Source organism: Lygodium microphyllum, chromosome 25 (genome assembly GCF_053477565.2).
Source record: "Lygodium microphyllum isolate KBCC chromosome 25, Lygodium_microphyllum_v1.1.10, whole genome shotgun sequence".
Classification (NCBI taxonomy): Eukaryota; Viridiplantae; Streptophyta; class Polypodiopsida; order Schizaeales; family Lygodiaceae; genus Lygodium; species Lygodium microphyllum.
This window is the reverse complement of record NC_141159.1, coordinates 55,791,659-55,810,373: the sequence shown is the minus strand read 5'-3', so window position 1 is coordinate 55,810,373 and position 18,715 is coordinate 55,791,659. Positions and strand designations below refer to the sequence as shown.

The window sequence follows — 18,715 nt, the reverse complement described above, 5'->3', positions numbered from 1 at the left end:
ATCGTGTGTGAAGAAGGTAGATATGGTGGGGCAAGGCACTGATAGGTTTGGGATTGGTGGTTGGTGTGGTACATCATATAGTCCCTCTGCATAGGAGTGCCATGTTTTTGGATCACTCATGGGTATTGGTTGGCGTGGCTCTCGTAATTTGTGCCATGTTGTGGCTACATCTCTACTCTTGAACAAATGGTACAGGTCCTAATGTTGTGCCTCCTCATATGCTTGTACTTTACGTTGAGTTAAAATCCTCATATGTTTGCGGGTTTCTCTTTTTGTGATAGACCCTAGTCCTCTTTGGATCCAAAGGTGTTTTTATAGCTCTTTGCACTCATCATCATACCACCTATTTTGAGGCATGGTCCTAGGACGGTTGGGTTTGCTAGTGTGTGTGGAGTGCTGGAAGCTCTGGAGAGCCATCAAGGGGTGGATGGAGGGGATTTGGGAGATGAGTGTCCCTAGGGGTTAGTATGCTGAAATTTTGTGAGCCTAATACATAGGTGATGGTTGTATATGCCAGCTAGCTCATGGCTAAAATAGAAAGTGGTGGGTTGGGTATGGGCAATGGTTGGCATTTGTGGGTGTGGGGAGAAGGATATGGTGAGGGATAGGTAGGTATTTGAGAGCCCAGTACATAGGTGACGGTTGTATATATCAGCTAGCTTATGCCTAAAATAGAAAGTGGTGGGTTGGGTATGGGAAATGGTTGGCATTTGCGGGTGTGGGGAGAAGGATATGGTGAGGGATAGGTAGGTATGGTTTGCTTCGATTAGGCCCTTGGGGGGGGGGATGGTGAAGGATTTAACTAGTTCCATTGTCTCGATGGAGCCTAGTACATGATCTACTGTACTAGAGCCAGTATATAACATCCGGTTGCGCGAGATCTCTATTGTGATCCAAATGTATTGCACGTCGGGGTCTCATGCTATGATGTGGACTCTATCTTGTAGATCTTGCCTGCTCAATACCACCATTGCTCTTGATCCTCTAGAAGTGCCTTGATGTTTGATGCAGCTCTTTTATGTGGACTTCCATACATATCCTTGTACTTTGGGTAGTCCGCTTTGGAGACATTGGTGTCTTTGTGATCAAAATCAGCTCATGATCCTCCATCACCTCCTCCATTCTCATTGGGTGTGTCCATAACGAGTTGTTGGAGTTTCATACTATCATCCGTATCTTTGAAGTGTCTATCTCATAGACCACGCATCCCTATTCAATTGCCTTGCCAACAATAATGACTCTGCCATCTCTATGCATCGCCTTCTTGCCCTCCTTCCTAGCTTGGATTATTTTGGGCATGTTTGCACGTCTATGTTTCACCTGCATCTCGGTAAGGTCATTGTCAAGGTAGATAGGATTCCTTAGGAGTCCACATAGTATGACTTTCTTCCTGATGAAGGCAATCCTCTCCATTTCATCTCAAAACCTCAAGATGAGTATGTGCTTTTGTGGGTCCTTTTCAACTCTCCAAGTTTTTGTAAAGGGAGTGTTTCTTCCTATTTGTATTTGAGGCATTTGCATAAGCTCTTACCATCCTTCTTGTGCAACGAGCCCTCCTTGTCGAGTATGCCATTTACTTGTACGTTTAGTCGCCTTGCTTGTCTCATCGTCTCTTCTTCTAATGTGGTGTCTACAATCTGTATCTCCTCCCTTTGGTTGTCTTTTTCCACCTCCTTTCTTATGTTCTTCCTTACTTCCTCTACCCACCCTTCTTGCATGGCCTCAAGCTTAGCATCCACCGCCACGGAGATTTCCTCCTTTATGGTGGTGACTGGGTCCTCATGGATCTCTCCTTATTTGGTGCTCTTCAGTGTTACAATCTTCTATTTTAGTTGCTAGATTTCGGTTAGCATGCCTGTCTTCTCATTCCTCCATTCTTCAGTTTCACTTTCAAGTTTTGCGATTGTCTATAGGCCTCATTGCACCTGATTAATGTTGTCTAGTTTTTTTTTGTATTGTTGGTGAGTAATTTCAAGTTTTGCGATTGTCTATAGTCCCCCTAGTGATGACACAAATAGAGGTTGCAAGCATTCGGCTGGGGGCACAAGGCGAGGACGAAGGTGGGGAGAGGGCACATATTTGTCAGAAGTGGGATAAAGCTGTGGTGGGTCAGGAAACAACAAAGAGTTTGGGGGGGGGGTGGGCGCGGGGCAGGGGGGGATAGAAGGTAGGCGGAAGGGCAGTGGGCGAGGAGGACAGAGGGCAAGTTGGTATTGGGCGAGGTGGGTGTTGGACAGGTTGGGAGGATGAGGGCGAGGTGCACTTCGGTAATGTAGGTTAGGTATAGGTGGGTAGAGTGCAGGGTAGGCCCTATGTACAGGGTGGATGCACGGCGGATAGGCTAAGGGCATAGAAGGCAAGTGATAGGGTTGTGTCACAAGGTGGGAGGCAGGTCGTGTCACAAGGTGAAAGGCGGGGCGGGACATGGACAGGGCGCAGAAGGCGAGTGATGGTGTAGGGTGGACTGTAGGTACATGCATGTCTATTGTTATCTCAAATCGGTGCAGCCAAAGGAAAGTCCTAGTCTAATACTAGTGGTTAAGGAACTTTAGTGGAGACTATAGAAAGTTGCAAGGTACATTTGGAGTTGTATGTGTAAATGCTTGGAGGCTGTAGCTCATCTCAAGCTTCGGACATGATGTCAACTATGATGTGGACTTGAACCTCTTGATTGATGTGCTTGGTGTTGAGTGAGTGGTGTCTCGCAATGATGGCTCTAATGTGATTGCGGTATGGTGCCCTTGGTCGTGGTCTTGGTAGACAAGGTGTCATGCTTGGTGGTGTGTAATGGATTTGTCTAGTGTGACTAAGTAGTGTGGGGTGGAGGATGTTTGGTAGGGTGGCACTATCTTTGCTGGGCTAATAGTATCTATAGGGTTTAATTTGTGGAGAAAGGCTATCTATACTCTGTGTAGGTCACTTTGGGTGAGTTGGTCTACTATCTTGTGGTAGTGTATAGTTGCACTAGCACCACATACGAAAGGGTTCGTACTCTACTGTACTATAGGTATCGTACCTTATATACAAGTACCATAAGGTACCGACTTAATTCATACTTCTTTTTTAGTTGCTCCACTCTTTGGGATGAGTTAAATGCTTCTTAAACTAGTTTGATTTTCTCATAGGACTATGTTGTCTGGGATTTAAGTAACTTTTTAATATTTTTCTAAAATAGATTTTGTTTTAAGTAGCTTTTAGGAGAGAATAACATATTTCTATCGTATCGTACCTTGAAAAACCTTAAGGTACCATTTCGTAATGTATTTTATAGTACCATACCATATTGCATTTGTTGTACGTGACAACCATGTGGTAGTGTTGTGTGGTGCCTTTGGAGCTCCAACTGAAAGAGATCTACGTATCTTTGGTCCTTGTACTCCATGACATGGCTAAGATGTCCAAAGCCGTTGCAAAATTGGTGGTGGTACTATCTTGGCATATCATAGTATACTATACATTTGCATATGTTGTGCTCTTTTTCTCATGCTCTTGGTTATAGAGCTGGCTAATCCTATCCTTTGCTTGGGGATTTGCTGTTGATTTGTTTGTCTCCCTTCGTAGCTTGTGGGAGGAGGTGCAAATGTGCCCGATAGCAAACCATATGGCATGGGAGAAATTGGATGTGCACGGATTGTGGCTGAATAGTGAATCCATCATCAAAGAGGTGCAAGAAGTGACTATGATAAAACTCCATCCTCCATCCTAGAGGGAGTGGTGGGTGGATCCATGTCCTCTTTGTCTCAATCCTAGAGAGAAACTGTAGCGTACTTAAGATTGTAGCCAAAAGGAGGGAGGCAGTCCATATCTAAGCCATGTATGCTCATCCAAATAGTCATCGGTGAGAAACCAATGATCCTTCTTGCTCTTTGTTGCTGGTTGTGGAGAGGTCAGTGCGAGTTAGGAGTATCTTTGGTATTAGGGGGTTGTGAATTTTTCTTAGAACAATTAGGTTGTGGGTGTGTGTGGTACTTGTTAGATTAAGTTGAATGTGAGTCATGTTGACAGACAACTGTAGCTTGGGCAATTGGGCACAATGGTAGAAGTGTTAGCAGTCGTGTGCCTTGTGTAGTCATCTCTTGCTAATGAGCCTCAGTTAGAGTCAGACAAGGACAATAGGAGCTCCAACATTGTGTTTGCTTGTCATTTCATGTGCTTTAGGCACTTTAGATGGAGGGCACATTAGTGCATTTATTTTTAGGCACCTTTGGTCCTATTTAGGGTTTTGTCACTTTATGCCTATATATAGGCGGCCTGCCCTTCCACTCATTATCCATCGTCGATCCTTTGTGATCAGGTAGCCCTATTCTCTCATCTCCTTGCTATTGTTTGGTGCCCACATTGATGTCTAGAGTTACGTGTTGGGGTTGATTGTTGCAGCCTGGTACCTTCAGCCATTGCAGTCACATCAGTCCTCTCTCTTGCGTCCTCTCTTTGTCTACTTCTCTCCGTGTTCACTTTCCTCTTTCCGTTGTGCAGTCTCACAACTTGTTGTAGATAGGTGCCATTGGATGCTCAGGATAGATCTTGGTTAGAGACATTTAATGGTCCCTTGGGAATGACTTTTAGTGTCATGGGGATTAGGGAATTAAATCACTTTCCTTGTTTTGTTGTGCACTCTCACAAGAAGTTGTTGCAGATAGCCTATAGGTGCCAATTGGTGCTTGTGATAGATCTTGGTCTATTGGGCCAAGGTTTGTGGAAAGTTTCAACACTTTTGAGTTTCAAAGAGGTTAGAGATTTTAAATCGAGGCTGTGTACTGGCAAGAGTTTGGGCAGGACCATGTATTTTTTAACTTACTGAATTATGATAGGATTGAAATTCTGTCTAGAGGCTGAGTTTTGGACGGTCAGGTTTGCCCATAGAAACATGAAATGGGGAACGGGAACGGGGACGGGGACGGGGACGGGAACGCCAAACCTAGGAAACGGGGACGTGGGAACGAGAACAGCATTTAAAAAATTAAAATTCATGAAAAAAAATTAGTATTTCACTCATAATCCATGTGGACTTTGGAGTGTTAAAACTTAAAACCAAGGTATATAATCCACAAGGACAAATCATTTTTAGTTTTAACTTTATAATATCGGCATGGCACAACTGTCAATAGCCCAAGTGTAACACTGTCATCAATGATCATAATATCATATATAATGTAAATGTGTCATGTATCATGAGACTCATGATAAGTAAACTAAATCAAATATCATGATCATGATCTGAGGTTGCTCTAGCCACTCCTGAAGGGCCAGCCTCATCATCATGTGTACCATGAATTGTTGCATCTCCCTCAACATCAGCATGTGTCTCCTCTTCTTGCTGCATCTCCCACTCTGTGAATGGATCGGGCTTTGTTGTCATACTGTTACATAACATCCTCAAATTAGCACTAATTAATACTAGATTGTTTGCTCTCTCCACACCAAGACGGTTCCTCTTCTTTGAAGCAATGTGAGCGTATGTACTCCACAATTGCTCCAAACAAGAGGAGCTAACTGACTGACTCAAAATACGGATGGCTAGTTGCTGCAACTCAGGACCATCCGAACCATAGTCCTCCCACCACAAAGCTACCCCAATCTTACAGCGATCCTCTTGTGCATCCCCACAACCAAAAGAACCCCGAAAGGTCCTATAACATGAAAGTTGATCTTTGATCTTTCGTCTAGTGCCATGATCAAGCACTAGATGAGACAATATAAGTCTCCATGCATCCATATCCTCAGTGTCATTCTCTTGACCCTTGCCCTGGAACTCATGTTCCATAACAAATGTAGCTGTATGTATGGGTGAGCTATAGAAGTTCCACCTCGTTACAACTAAATGGTGTATCTCCTCATACGCCTCATCATTTGGTGCCAACTCCTGTAACTTTTCATTCAGCCTATCCATAGCCTCATATACCTTGCCAATGCAAGGCTGCATAGCATCCATAACCCTCAATAAATGTACAATAGGTGATACCGTAGCATCTATCCGCTGTACATCATCCCAAAAAGTGCAGTAATTTGCTTTCTCTAAGTATAAGATACCCGTAGGAGTATCTGCCAATGTTGATGAGGTAAACTCATCACTAAGAAATAATTGTCGCAAGGCACCACTGCATTCTCTTAACTTGCCTAGCATCAAGAAGTTAAAGGCAAATCTGGTATCGGAGTATTTTAAAAGTGTCTTCTTCGACCGCAAAGAGAAGTGATGGCGAAGAAACGGGTGATTCAAAACAAAGTTAACCATTTGAGCTCCTTGCTCTATGACAAGTGCAATCCATGACAGGTTACCAATATCCTTTAGTAGGTTGTTCAAGCAATAAGCCATACAATATGAAATTGTGATATGTAGATAATATCCCTGAATAATAGCTCCTGTTGCTCTATTTGCGGGCTCTCCATCTACAACAAATCCCACAACATGCTCTGGGCCAACCCACTCTGTTGCAAGTACATCTGCTGACTTTCTTGTCCCCGATGCATCATGTGAAGATATGAAATACATTTCCCCACGCGAATAAGCAACCATACCATGAATGGATCGCTTGCATGTATCACTCCAACCATCAGCAATCAAGGAAACTCCATTTTTCGCCCACATGCTCTTCCTAGTCACTGCTGCTTGCTCAATAAGGTGCTTTTCCTTGTCGAGCAAAGTGGTGTGTAAGGTCTTTGATGATGGAGGTACATACGAAGGGCCATACTCACCAATCTTCTTGCACATCAATTTAAAATACTCTAATCTGGCTGCACGAAATTGAATGTGGTCATGATAAAAAAAGCGTGCCACTGATGTATCCACCTCTTCCTTCTTCTTGGGATCCCAACTAGCATCAAGTGTGCCTTGTCTTCGTGCAACGTGTGGCATTGTTGATGCCATGGCGGATGCAATGCTTGCAGTAGGTGTGGAGGTAGCACTTTTTGATAGTGACCCTGCTCTAGATACATATGATGGTGATGGTGTCATAAAAGTTGCAGGGTCAACTGCAACACGTCGTGGTCTAGATGCAAGATAAGCTTGTTGACCTGCTGCACGGTCACGAAGCTCCCTTTGCTTCTCCAAGGTCACATTCAGACAAAACTGTACCTCTGAATTTGGCTCATGTAGGAGATGAGCTCCGACTTGATTATGCATAAATATTAAAATGGAACAAGTGGCAATTGGTATTCCATATTCTAATATTTAAGTAACTTTGAAAAATTAAAATCAATAAAAATTTGAAATACAAATGCTCGGCTCAATGGTTTACCTTGTTTGCTCCACTAGTTCGCTTGTATGGGCAAAGCTTGCAAGTCCATGGGTGAGATCCTCCACCACTCGAAGGGCGGTCAGCATTTACTTCTTCCCACCATGACCAATCATCGGACCTTCTTCCTCAACCACAAACCCGATGAGCGGGGCGGGAAGATGAAGCCATTTATGATTTCAGGCTGAAAATTGAAGGCTCAAGAGTCGAGAGAAGGAAAAATTGAAGGCTCGAGAGAAGGGAGAAGGCTCAAGAATGAAGACTCACTCAAGAGTTGAGAGAGAAGGGAAAAGGAGAGAAGGGAGAAGAAGAAGAAAAGAGGAGAACTTGGAACTTGGAGAAGAACTTAGAAGGAAGACTCAAGAGAAGAGGAGAAGAAGGAAGAGAAGGGAGAAGGTTCAAGGAAGAAGGAAGAAGAGAAGGGAGAAGTGAAGAGAAGGGAGAAGGTAGAAGAGAAAGAAGAGGAGGAGGAAGAAGGAAGAGGTTGGAGGTGGGAGGAGAAAGAAGAGAAGGAAGAGAAGAAAGAAGAAGGAAGAGAAAGAAGGCAGTTGGGAGCAAGATGCAGCCGAACTGGAGCGGGCGCAGGCGATTTGGAGCGGGAGCAGGACACGGTTGCAGATCGTCTAGGCGGGATCAGCGGGCAGCCGGCCGCAGGTAAGTTGTGCCACATGGCGTTCCCTGTCCCGTTTCAGACAGGGAACGCAGAGTTCCTGTCTGAAATGGGACATGGAACGTTCTATCAATTGAAAATGCGGTCCACGATGGATACGTGCCGGGGACGGTGATTCCTTGTGCTGGGGGGCTGTTCCGGCCGTTTCCGGTCACTATGGGTTTGCCACTTCGCATACAGCCGTGTCTAGAGATTTTAAATCAGGGCTGTGTACTGGCCAGAGTTTGGGGAGGACCATGCATTTTTTAACTTGCTGAATTATTATGGGCTTGAAATTCTGTCTAGTGGCCGAGTTTTGCACCAGCGGGTTTGCCACTTCGCATATAGCCATGTTTAGAGTCATGCAGGGCTGGAGAGGGCCGTACTGGTCAGTTCTGGGGACTGAGACTGCAGCTAAAGGTAATTTTGTAGCAATTGACAGAAGCTGAACCTGAATCTAGGTTGTTTGGTAGTAGGAAAATCCTAACAAGCCATAGGCATCCTGATTGGGACCTTCATCAGGAGTTGGGGGAGCAATTCTGATGAGCTGACAGCTGTGGAGTGCTTTTCAGCAGCAGAAGGTAGCGTTTAATGCACCATCAAGGGTATACAACCTGATTTGGGGTTCATTTTTATATCAGGCAACCTGTTTTTGGGATTGCTTTTGTTTTGGAAGTTACTGCTAGTCATTGTTTTGGAGTAGCAAATTGGAGAAGTTTCTCTTCTTTGCTCTATATACCTGATGCATGTGCAATCTAGTGATGGAAATTGATGTTTTAGACCTCAAATTTTGAATCTGAAGTGTTACTCTCAAAATCTTGGTGACCTGTTAATGGATAGCAAAGTGGGTGAGATTTGGTAGTCTACAACAGGGCTGATTTGCATGTACATGGAAAACACTCAATTTGGACTCTCTTGGTACTCAAATCAAGGGGCAAACTGAGTTTTAGGATTGCTACTTGCACACACCACCATGTTCTAGAATTGTGCTGATTGTGCTTAAATTTGTTGGGAATTGGTGGAATTTTAGTTGAAGGAAGTTGGACAAGTTCCAAGTTCTCAGCTTGGTCTTCTAACCTCTTGAAGCTTTGCCTTTGTTGCAATTTGTTTTTGGAAATTTCTCTAACCTCTTGGAGCTATGTCTAATCCAATTTTGAAATTAATGGGAAAGGAAGTATCGAAAGGAAATTTAAGGCCAGTCAATGTTTGTTTATCTCTTTATGGAGGGAAATATAGCCCAAAGAGGTATTGTGTAGAACTTTCAAGTTATTATTTATTTATGCATTTATTGGTTGTACTCAGTGTAAAACATGGTCCCACTACTTTTCCTTGAAAAGGAAGGTTAGTTTCGTTTAGTATGGGAGCTCACGTAATTTAGGGAAGATAGTCATTCTTGGAAAGAGTGCTTCCATGACTATAGGCATTGCCCCCAACTCCATTTCAGCAATAGAATGTGGGGTGGAGGGCTTACTCCTAATCATATGTGCTATCATTATTATGTGTAAAACAATGTCCCGCTACTTTTTCGTGAAGAGGAAGGTCAGTTTAATTTAGTATGGAAGTTCTCATGATTTGTGGAAGAAAATCTGTGTTGAAAAGGGTGTCTTGATCGCTATCAACACTGTCCCAACTCTACTCTAGCAATAGAATGTGGGATTGAGGGCTTACTCCTAAATCATACATGATATCATTATGATCAATAGTTTCTCCATGCTATCTCGACCTCATAATAATCGCTCTTCTTTGGTATAGTCAGCAAGTGGGTATAGGTGCTTGTGGTACAAGCTGTAGCCCCATATCTTTGCTTCATATAGAAGTGAAGTAACTAGCATGTTAACCAACCCCAGTGCAAGTATGCTACGAGAGAGAGAGAGAGAGAGAGAGAGAGAGAGAGAGAGGAAGGTTTACGAAAAAAAGAGAGAGAGAGGAAGGACCTATAGTGTGGTGACTAGTTTGTGGATGATAGGTTTGTAATGACTCTAGGCAACGATAGGATATGATCGTGATTGGGATTGCAAGTGTCATGAACAAATTGTGGGAAGTTGTAAAGAGGACTTGTAGTATAGGATTAGGGCTGATGTGGAGATAAGCATGCAAGGTTTGAGGCAACAACCTGTAGATAGGCGCATAGGGATCACAAGTCCCATACTCATTGATTCGGTTCTTAAGGACTCTAAATACTAGTTGGGTAAGTGATAAAATTGCTTCTTTAGTGTATTAGTAGCAAGTCAGTCACAAAGAATATGTGGTAGGAGTATCTACCATAATCTTTTTCAAATAGCTTTTCCTATCTTATGAAAAAATATTTTGTACTCTGAACTATGTTCAATTGCATTATCTAGATAAGTTGCCACCACATGTTGTCTAGGTAAAGCAAATAGAACTGCATTACTATAAACAATCTTTTCCCTTCTATAAGTACTGATAATTAGTGATGCTTCTTGAGCAAGAAAGAATAAATCTTGTTTGCTGTAACCCATAGTTATTAACCTAGTTCCTTTAAGAAAAGATGGATTAGCTTGTATGTTAAACCCTTTGCCACATCATAGAATCAACAATTCTTTGAGACGCTGAAAACTACTGGGTTTATGAATTGGTTGGATTGATTTGGGAGTCTCAAAGTTGGATCTATCTTTGTAGGTATGTGAGTACAAGCCATGGCAAGATTGTTACAAATACGAGAATCCTTATTCTCATAATGAATATTTCTCAATAGTAGGCAAAGTAAAAATTTGGGATTGGCAATAATTCGTGATAGGAATCATGAATACTTTATTCATGAATATCTTGATTCTATATGTATTGTACATGGAGACATCTCCTTTGCCATTTCAAAAATAGAATTGACTTGACATATATTGTCTTTTGAGATAAAAAACCCATGTACATTCTTCTTAAAGTAGGATCGATTGGACAAACAATTTTTTAGGAAGTGGGAATTGGATGCTATATCCCTAAGTAGATAAGGCCTTTGAGTTTCCTCGGACTCTACTAATAGAATTTTCTTAGATGGTGAGAATCTTGATTGGAGTGAAACAAGTGTTTCACGACTTGGCCTTTACAGTACATTGCTTTGTCTCATTCTTTTAAAAATGGAAGAAACCCACTTCTCCTTGGGATTCAAGTTATGGATCTTGGAGTTCTATAGGTTATTTTGATGTATTTGAAGTGGGTATGCTAAAAAAAACAAATCTTCTTGTTGAGAAGACTAAAGATTCATTCCGTACTTGAGCTAGAATTGACTTTTGATTCGTACTTAGAGAGAGAAATTTGAGGCGTGGTAGTACTACACATAGGTGAGATAAGTAGAGCAAGGCGTGGAGGTGCAACAAGTTTGCAAGGCGTCCCAAATATGATCTGCAAATAGGGCTGCACTTGTCATAGGGATTGATGGAGTGATTTGTAGATGTGTGTCTATGGTAGCCTTGGATACATCCTTTCTTGATTCAATGGTGGCAAATTTGGGTTTGGATATAAATGAGAAAGAGATAGTACACAACACTCTGATTCTGAGTGGGTAGTCAAAGGAAGCAAGCATATTGAAGACCTTGTGCGTGATGTTGATGCCTCGCTTTCTAAATGATTGAGATGTTATCTTATGCCCAAGTTGCCCATCATTTGGATGGTTCTCAAGAGTAAGATTGGGAACATTTGTTGGACTTTACAGAACTTTACTTGGGGAATATGTGGAACACAATAAAAATTAATCTTAAACTTCAATGGTAACTATGTTCTTGATATGTATGTGGACATGAAGAAGCTGCTGATATCTTTTTCTTCTTTTCATGAAAGAGGTGTTATCTTGTTTTTCATTGCTAGAATTCCCGTGTTATACTCAATTAGGTTGTGGCTGCATGCGATTTTCGGAGATTTTTGCGGGTTGTAGAGGATTTTACAAGGTCATTCTTACATCAACTTGTCAATGCACTATGTTCTTGAGCAAGCTTCCCTTGTTCTTTGATAGAACGTTGGTCCATATTGTCCCTTGGAGGCCAATGACTTGACTTTTAGCAATTACTTAAGCAAGAATGTCATATTTGGATGGAGGTTGAAGGCTGCCCAAGTGTACATTGGTTGCTTGACCGATGCCATGGTTGTAGTTGGAAAGGTTTTAGTTTCCCTAAGTGTTTGTGCAACAAATAGGAACCAAATATACACTCTTTGGGACATTGGAAGGAAGCATCCTAATTGGCTACACATTAATTCCATGAGCTTGTATCCTTTTAAGGTTTTGATTGAAATGGCAACTATTTGCAGGCCATTGTTTATCTTGTGGAAAATTGGGTCATTTCATGGTAGAACGTGCTGACAAGCAAGAAGATAACACTGACTTAAATGATGTATTCTACGTGCAGGATGACAATTCTGGTTTGGGTTTAAATATGGATAGCTTATTGGTTGAGAGAAATATGAAAAAAGGAAACAATGAACTTTTCCTCAAAAGATAAAAGTTGTTATAAGTTGTACTCGATAGGTACTAGGTGGTATCTAGTAACAAATTTTGGTCTAGATCATTTTATTACCTATTAATGTCAGTGGTCGCATTAGAAACTAGGCATTAACTAACCAATTAATACCAGTCCAAGGGTTAATAAATGCTCAAGATTGCATGTATTGTTGATGATATGCTAGCCAATTTAGTGGTTGGTTGGTATAGTTAAATTTTTTGAACAAGAAGTAATAATCAAATTAATTTTCAGAATTAATATTCTGAAAACTAATTTGATTGGGCAATTAATACCAGTCCAAGGGTTAATAAATGCTCAAGATTGCATGTATTGTTGATGATATGCTAGCCAATTTAGTGGTTGGTTGGTATAGTTAATTTTTTTGAACAAGAAGTAATAATCAAATTAATATTCAGAAGTAATATTCTGAAAACTAATTTGATTGGGCAATTAATACCAGTCCAAGGGTTAATAAATGCTCAAGATTGCATGTATTGTTGATGATATGCTAGCCAATTTAGTGGTTGGTTGGTATAGTTAATTTTTTTGAACAAGAAGTAATAATCAAATTAATTTTCAGAATTAATATTCTGAAAACTAATTTGATTGGGCTGAAATTTTCTAAAAAATGCAAATAGAAGGCTGCCACTTGGCAAAACCTTGCCATGCAAGATGGGAAAGGGCTGTTAGAGGCTGATGGAACCTCATTCTAGCATGGTGGATGTTAGGAGAGGAAAGAGAGCTGCAATTGCCAATTTCCAGCCATTGGTGATCGGCCAGCCATTGAAGGTTGTCAAAGAGCTACCCCTTCGTCATTAGGAGGCCATTGGAGGCAAGTGACAGCTCCTGCAGGTTGTCCACAAGCAGGTGACAGCATGTGAGGCTCTTGTTGATGTTGGGCTGTAGCGAATCGAACATTCACAACTAGTGGGCAGCACTAAATCTCAACCAATTTTGGCTACGAAACTTTGAAATTTCTCTCTCCAGCTTCCTTTCTATTTTTCAAGCAAATTCACAACTTCCCTCGAGATCTTAGCTAAATTCAGTTTGAGAGGGTGGAATTGAAGAATTTTTGTTGGTAAACCCTAATTTACAACAGAAATTAGGGTTTACAGCCACCCTAGCCAGAGTGTGAAGAAATTGGGGGACTAGAACTTGAAATTCAATGGTTGAAATTTGTTGATTTTAAAGAATTTCAAGAGGCAAGCTAGCCAATATTTAGGGGCACAATTTGTCTTTCAAGGAGCAAACTGAAGGCCAACCTCCAAGCAAACCAAGGGGCGGATTGCTTTGAAGCCTTGTCGGTTGCTATGGATAGCGAGTTGTATTGAAGATTGAAGGAGATTAGGTTGGATCTCAATGTACTCTTTAGCAATGAAAGATAAAGATATTTTGCAAGCGGTGTTAGCTTTGGGACAACAAGATGTCCATTGTCCAACATTAAGTGGTGAACATTTGCATTTATACTTATTTGAATCTTAGTGCTATTGTAATTAGTGTATAATCAGGTCATTACCACCCTTGCTAAGAAGGAAGGTTGGCTTCATGAAGTCTTGTTGGCACCCAAATGCTTATAGCTTAAAAGACAATTTTCTATAGAATGAATTGCTGGTTGTTTCGAAGCTTGTTTCAAAGGAAGAAAAATAGCAAGCTAGGGCTATGTTGAACAGAGTGGCCAAGCTTATGCTAATTTCTATTGCTGATGCACTTTTGCTTGCATGACACATTGTAATGTCATTCCGGTCAATTTGAAGCTTTTTTCATGGACCTAGAAGCTACCATAACTCATCGGAAATCGTTTCAACTTTCTTGTGTTTTTTGCAGCCCTTTCTTGTGTAAGTTTGGAAAGCCCTTGGCATTATCAGAGAATTAAAGAATGGTTGTTACCGGATCATGCATTTGTTAATCAAATCTATTACTTATTAAGGATCAGGATTGGTTGGCACACATGGGCAACAATATTTAGGGTCTCTACAAAGGCAAAGATTGGTGGAAATCTTCGGTGATGTTGGATTGACCTAATGCTCCCGCCAACTATAAAGTATCTATTCGGAGAATGCTGGTGAGTGGTCTTGTTCTGGCTTTTGCACTATCAAGATGTAATATTTCCAACGATTATTGCTTCCTTTGTATTCTAAGTGCGGAGAATTGTCATCTCAAGATCTACATTATAGGATATTGCAATATTTGTTGCAATATAGTGAAGGTAAAGTGTCTCGATGATTGTTTCTTGTGGCGGTCAATAATGATTGGAATTCGTTGATAATGGGGGACTTTAGGGCAACAATGGTCGGATTTGTTGATAATGGGGGATTATATGGCTTTGGCTTGCTTGGTGGGGGCTCTTTGAGGAGAGAGTCCACCATTGGGGGAGGATATGGAGCTTTGGTATTGATTGTTGTGAGAATCTCTCTCAAGGGGGTCTCTTTGTGTGTAAGCTCAAGCAAGAATAACCCTATACATTTTTGGTCCTCAGACTACATGACTTGATGTAATGGCCCAAAGCCATGTCGAAAAAGAGAATTTTGTTGCCCTTTGATCTCATAGTATATAATGCAACAATACATGTAATGCTTCTTTGACTTTGTCTCCACCCCACATAGTTGGCATATGTGATCCTCTCGTGCAATATCCTCAATTGCACTCTTGTAATCTCCGAGCGTCAATTTGTAGCTATTGTATTGAAGTGTGGTTTTGAGGGTGATGTGCCTTTGATCATTGTGGTTTATGTTGATGGCATGTTGCTCGTTGGCCCTGATGAGATAGATATTACTGATTTAAAAGCTGACTTGAATTCATCTTTTGATATGTTAGATTTGGACTCTCAACAATACCATGTGCCGAACATGAGATAAGACATGCTAATGGGCATAGTAAATTGTTATAAAAATTGGAGTTGGTGTCGTTTATGTCCAAATCAAAGCATTCGTTGACAACCTTGTTGAGTCAAATATCCAAATTATGTCTCAGTTTTCCCAATGGATGTCATTCTAAATGGGTGAAAGAGAGAATAAAGAGAAGGGTCAGCCAAGCATTGATGCAAGAGTTTCGTTCTCGAGGTATTATTGAATGACAAGGCATCCTAACTAGCCAATTTGAAGTTGGTAAAACCTCCCAAAGGAATGAAGATCATATAGGTAATATAAATGGCCTAAACTCTCAAGGGTATTGAATTCTCAAGCACTAAGGGGTCCTCTACCAACGACCAGATTTCAGCAAAGTTCTCAGTCACCTTATGGAAGGGTTTGTTCAAATATTGGGTCAAATGGCCCATTGTCATGATCAATTCATAAATGGACAGCTACCCTTTCATGAAAGAGAGCTAAGATACGAAATTGTTTTGTCAAAATACAATGGGAAGTCATTATCTTCTTTCAATCTTGAGGAATGGGTTTAAAAGTTGGAAGGTTATTTTGATATCTCTCCTAGGAATCATGAGCAGAAAATTCATTGTACCACATTACACTTTGAAGGTTTTTCCCACACATGGTGGCATTACATTAAAAGGGAAAATCAGCTAGTGGATTCATAGGAATCATTTACCGTGCTTATGACTCAAGTCATCATCTCTCCGATAGAGAAAGAGATGCTTGGTCAGCAATGGTATGAATTGGAGCAAAGGGGTCTCACTATGTGATAGTACACTAATCAATTCCTTAACCATGAAACTCCATAAGTAAATGTAGGGCTTAGAAGCTACATTATTGGTGGATGTAATGGCCCAAACCCCTACTATTCTCTTTAAGGATATAGAGCTTGCGGAGAGGTATGGAAAGCATGAAAGAGAGCTTACATTCTAGCGTACTTGTAGACAACCAATGACCGTTTTAAAACATGGGCAAGTTGGCAGCACTTATGGTAGCAACAATATGCCTCGTGGGAGTTCAAGAGTACCGGTCTATTCATTTTTTAATGTTTCTAAGCCTCAAAGCAATATCATATATTAGAGTAGCAATCAGCCATGAAAGAGAGAATAGACAAGTGGACAGCAAGTCAAAATGATGAACTTCTCATGGGAATAAAAAATTTACTTCCATGGACCTATTCAAGGAAAGAAACAAAACAGGCTCATGTTTAAGTGTGGGTAAAAATATATAGTAGAGAATGCCTCTAAATGTGTTTACAAAAAGACGTAGGTTAATAGCATCTCCAACATTGAGGATTTCGAAGATGAGGATGTGATCCAAGTGTTATGAATCATCTTGAAATTGAACATTATGATGAAGAAGATGGTAAAGAAGAGTTCTATGATCCCTTAGATGGCTTCCCTTTTGACTTGGGTGGGCATTTACCTTTTGATCCAAGTGGGAATGTCTCTTCACATGTTACCAATTTAGTTAATCTCAATAGATGTATGGATTGGTTCTAGGAGTCCAAGTACACTTCGAATCCAAGGGAGCATCCATGGCAATAGTGTTTTCATTCTAGTGAATAATAGCAACACAATTTCATACATAAATCAGCCATAGATCAATGCATCCAATTAAAGTTCAAGTGGTGAATGGGGATGAGGAGATTAGCACCCAAATGTTCTCAAAGATTTATCTATGTCTTGATGAAAATTATGAACTGCCAGTGGACTTAGCTCTAGAGATGGGCCCTATTGATGTTCTTTTAGGATGTGATTGGCTGAAGCAATTAGACAAGGTAACATTGAACTTCTCTCAGTTGTAAATACATGTTTCGGGTGATGGACAGCTAGTGCACTTATAGGTGGTTCGACATAAATCAGATTTCAAATTATCACCACTAGCAACTTTATAAATATTTTAAGAAGTGGTCTCAAAATTTTGTATTGCATCTCAACAAAGAAACCATAGATAAGTACAACAATTCAGCAAGGGATGTAGCCTTTCAAGCTCTATTGGAGGAGTATAAAGACTTGGTTAAGCTGTCCACAACTCTTTGTCCAAAAAGAGGATTAGATCATGCTATTGATCTAGAGCCCAACACAAAGGTTCTCAACAAATCTCCTTATAGGCTTTCAAAGTGTGAAAGGAAAGAAGTGGCCAAGTCAATCAAAGACTTGTTGGAGATGGGATCCATACGCCTTTCTCGTGTTATTGGTCAAGAAGAAGAATGGTACATTTTGCATGTATGTAGATTACATGGATTTGAATAAGATTGCTATCAAGAACATGTACCTTATCTTACAAGTCGATGATGTGTTGGATAGTTTAAGGGGACTAAGTTCTTCGCAAAGACAGACTTGAGCTTAGTCTATTATCATATTAGGATGAGAGAGGGTGATGAGATGAAGGTTGCTTCTCAGACTGATAGGGAGCTTTATTATTTTCTTGTTATGCCATTGGGGTTGACAAATGCTCTAGTGACCTTTCAAAGTCTTATGATGAAGATATTGCAGCCCTTTATTTTCAAATTTCTATTAGTAGTCTTAAATGATATTCTCATCTATAGCAAATCATTGGATGACCATCTCTTTCACATAAGGAAGGTTTTTCTTTTTCTGAGAGAGCATAGATTGTTTACTAAGGAGATCACATGCACATTTATCCAAACTTATGTGGAGTACTTGGGATACATTCTAAGTGAAAAGAGTATAAAGGTTGATTGAAAGAAAGTGTAGTGTGTTAGAGACTAGCCAAGACTTGTGAATAGCATGTCTCTTTGTGGATTTCGTGGTTTATTTCTTTCTATTAAAGATTTATTAGGCACTATGTGACTATTGGAGCACCTATATCACAATTGATCACAACTTTACTCAGTTGAAGGAATTGCTTACTTCAGCCCTAATTTCTCAAAGGAATTTACCATTTAGTGTGGTGCTAGTGGATTGGGCATAGGTGCGGTTCTACTTCAAGAGCATAGAGTCATTGCTTTTGAAAATCACAAATTGGGTGACAAAGAGATGGAAATGGATGTATATGACCAAAAAATATTGGCTATCCTTTGTGTAATAAAGAAATGGCACTACTATCTTTATGGTGGCCTGTTTAGAGTGAAGAATGACTATAGAGTTCTCAAGTATTTCCTTTGACAATCCAACCTTACTTCTAAACAAAGAAGATGGGTGGCTACTCTACAAAATTATGATTTTGATATTACTTACACCAGAGGCAAAGATAACATTGTGGCTGATTTTCTTAAGCATGGGTATGTAAAGTGTCTTCCATGCTCAAACTTCATAATGATTGGGTTAAAGAGTTAAAGGAGGCTTGTCTCTTAGGTGAAGAGTTCAATCATATTGTTTAAGGCATTATAGCAAGAATTAATGGAGAAAAAAACTCTCATTTTCAGCTTAACAATGGTCTCGTATGGTTTCTTGACAAGATTGCTATTCCTTATACTTCCTTATTTAAGCAAAAGATCATGGAAGAAACACGTTCTTCGACCCTAACTCATTACTTAGGAGTCTTCAAATCCTA

The 18,715-nt window shown here is 40.5% G+C and overlaps 1 protein-coding gene and 1 pseudogene across 5 annotated transcripts in view; one reads left to right on the top strand and one right to left on the bottom strand.

Annotated features, from left to right (window-relative positions):
• Positions 1–18,715, top strand: part of LOC148014241 (uncharacterized) — an 84,820-nt gene that overhangs the window by 52,554 nt on the left and 13,551 nt on the right. The window lies entirely within an intron of this gene.
• Positions 1,210–6,687, bottom strand: LOC148014242 (uncharacterized; annotated as a pseudogene).